We start from the raw sequence: 2,506 nt of genomic DNA on the forward strand, positions 1-2,506 counted from the left end.
GCTGTCCTCTTTAATTTTATCCAAAAATAATTTGCTAAAAACTTTCAATATTTTCGGCGGTGAGAATATGTTCTGCTATGTCACATGCCTCTTCCAGTGTCTTCTTTGTAGTGTCCATTCATACGTCCGGAATGGCAGGCTTACGCAAAGATACCGCCTACTAAAAGCAGTGCGCAAGCAGGAGCATGCAAGATTTCAGACTTTTAAAGGAGGACCGCGTTCCATTGGGAGCTTTTCTAAAGATGCAGTGACTGCTCTGTAGATGAGGAACAAACGGTCTAGAATGCAAAGAAGTCTTGTTCAATATGTTAGCGGATTCTCACTCAAGTCAAGTTTCGAAACAAACCCGATTTATTACTTCTGCCTTTAGCCCGTGTGATCTTTCAGATGCTGTGTCTGCAGTCAATACCATTCGGTTGCTTGGCAGAAACTCCGGATCAGGCGGCATGTTATGACGCTCTGTATAGCGGTGCAGGTTCAAAAGTGGCAAGGGAGACTTGCACAGGTATGATCCAAGCAACAAACACGGAAGGAGCAACCTCGGCAGGTAAAGCAGTAGTACTGTGCCACATCGAAGCAATGAAATGACTTCAATTCAGACCGCAGGGACGTCAATTTATTGTGCTTCCCTCTTCGGAAGGAAGGACTTTATGTTTGCTGTTTAGTCATGATTCTTGCTATTTGCTTTTTCACTTCCTCATCCCGGTGCTGTAACAAGGATACCAAGAAGCTTTGCCTTGAATCTCCGAACAACAAAGAGAAGTGCGAGTCTTCGTGGTATTGACGGTGAGCAGCTCCACTGTCCATATTTTCATTCAGATTTACCACAAAGGTGAGCCCCCGTAGGAGGATGTCATCATTTGTGCATGTGTGGAAGAAGGATGCCAACGAGGAAGGTACTTGAGTACTCAGAAGATCTGTTGTGAGCGATGGGTTTGCAGACAAATTCACAAGCACCTTCAAAACATGAATCTGCGTCTTTTTATTTCCATGAGACCACAGACGAAGAAAGCAAGGTAAGGATTTTACGATCATGTCTTGGTACTCGTTTGTAACAGACATGTTAGTTAACAGCCTAAGTGCAGCTAACTGCAGGTCAGAGTTCAGTGGAGCAACTTCAACAGTTGCACAAATAGGTTCAATATAAATCTTTACCTGTTCCTGATTGCTCAAGTTCATACTCAAGTTGTTAAGCGCATTTAAAGCCTGTGCCTGGACTTCAGGAACAGGATCTGAAAGCATGTTTCCAATTACTGGAAGAGCCCCTAAATTACGAATAAGATCTTGATTAACTGAAAATGCAGCACTGTTACTAAGAGTAATCAAGGCTTGTTTTCGAACTGACGATTCTTCTGTGGCTTCAAGCAGTTCAATAACTCTTTGTAGACGTTGAGCATCCAAATTGCTTGATGGATTTATTAGAACATCTGTAGGGTTCTCCCTCACTTTGGCCACCAAAGTCATTCCGGACACCCTGCGCAGGAGACCGCCTGTTGCCTCAGGGGCCCAAGTCAGGTTCTTGGAATCCGCCTCATCTCTGTCCTGTGTCGCCCCCGCACCGTCCCCTGTGTAAGACCCCGGTTTAGACGGCTCACTGCGTAAAAGGCGTTTGTACAGCCAGTAGCATACGCTGGAGCCGACCACCAACCCAAGCAGGGATCCAAGAAGAGTCCTACCGTGAGGGCCCATGACGGGCGAAGCTGCATCCTTCACAACCTACTTTTAACAGTGTGCAAAGGGGAGGACGAGGGAGGGAGAGACTGGGGAGGGAGAGAGAGGGAGTGTCAGGGGAGGGAGAGAGAGGGAGAGACGGGAGGGAGAGAGAGGGAGAGAGAGGGAGTGTCAGGGGAGGGAGAGAGAGGGAGTGTCAGGGGAGGGCGATGGAGGGAGAGAGAGGGAGAGTCAGGGGAGGGAGAGAGAGGGAGTGTCAGGGGAGGGAGAGAGAGGGAGAGTCAGGGGAGGGAGAGAGAGGGAGAGTCAGGGGAAGGCGATGGAGGGAGAGAGAGGGAGAGTCAGGGGAGGGAGAGAGAGGGAGTGTCAGGGGAGGGAGAGAGAGGGAGAGTCAGGGGAGGGACAGAGAGGGAGAGTCAGGGGAAGGTGATGGAGGGAGAGAGAGGGAGAGTCAGGGGAGGGAGAGAGAGGGAGTGTCAGGGGAGGGAGAGAGAGGGAGTGTCAGGGGAGGGAGAGAGAGGGAGTGTCAGGGGAGGGAGAGAGAGGGAGAGTCAGGGAAGGGCGATGGAGGGAGAGAGTGGGAGAGTCAGGAGAGGGAGAGAGAGGGAGTGTCAGGGGAGGGAGAGAGAGGGAGTGTCAGGGGAGGGCGATGGAGGGAGAGAGAGGGAGTGTCAGGGGAGGGAGAGAGAGGGAGAGTCAGGGAAGGGCGATGGAGGGAGAGAGTGGGAGAGTCGGGGTGGGTCATGGAAGGGGAGAGAGGGAGTGTCAGGGGAGGGAGAGGCAGAGGGAGGGAGAGGGAGAGCGAGGCGTGAGGGAGAGTGAGGGAGAGCCAAGG

At 51.3% G+C, this 2,506-nt stretch overlaps 1 pseudogene; it reads right to left on the minus strand.

Annotated features, from left to right (window-relative positions):
- Positions 1–648: 648 nt before the first annotated feature.
- LOC147663165 (armadillo repeat-containing protein 10 pseudogene) lies at positions 649–1,701 on the minus strand (annotated as a pseudogene).
- Between the last annotated feature and the right edge of the window lie 805 nt (positions 1,702–2,506).

This window comes from Lissotriton vulgaris, unplaced genomic scaffold, assembly GCF_964263255.1.
Source record: "Lissotriton vulgaris unplaced genomic scaffold, aLisVul1.2 SCAFFOLD_4396, whole genome shotgun sequence".
In the NCBI taxonomy this organism is placed as follows: Eukaryota; Metazoa; Chordata; class Amphibia; order Caudata; family Salamandridae; genus Lissotriton; species Lissotriton vulgaris.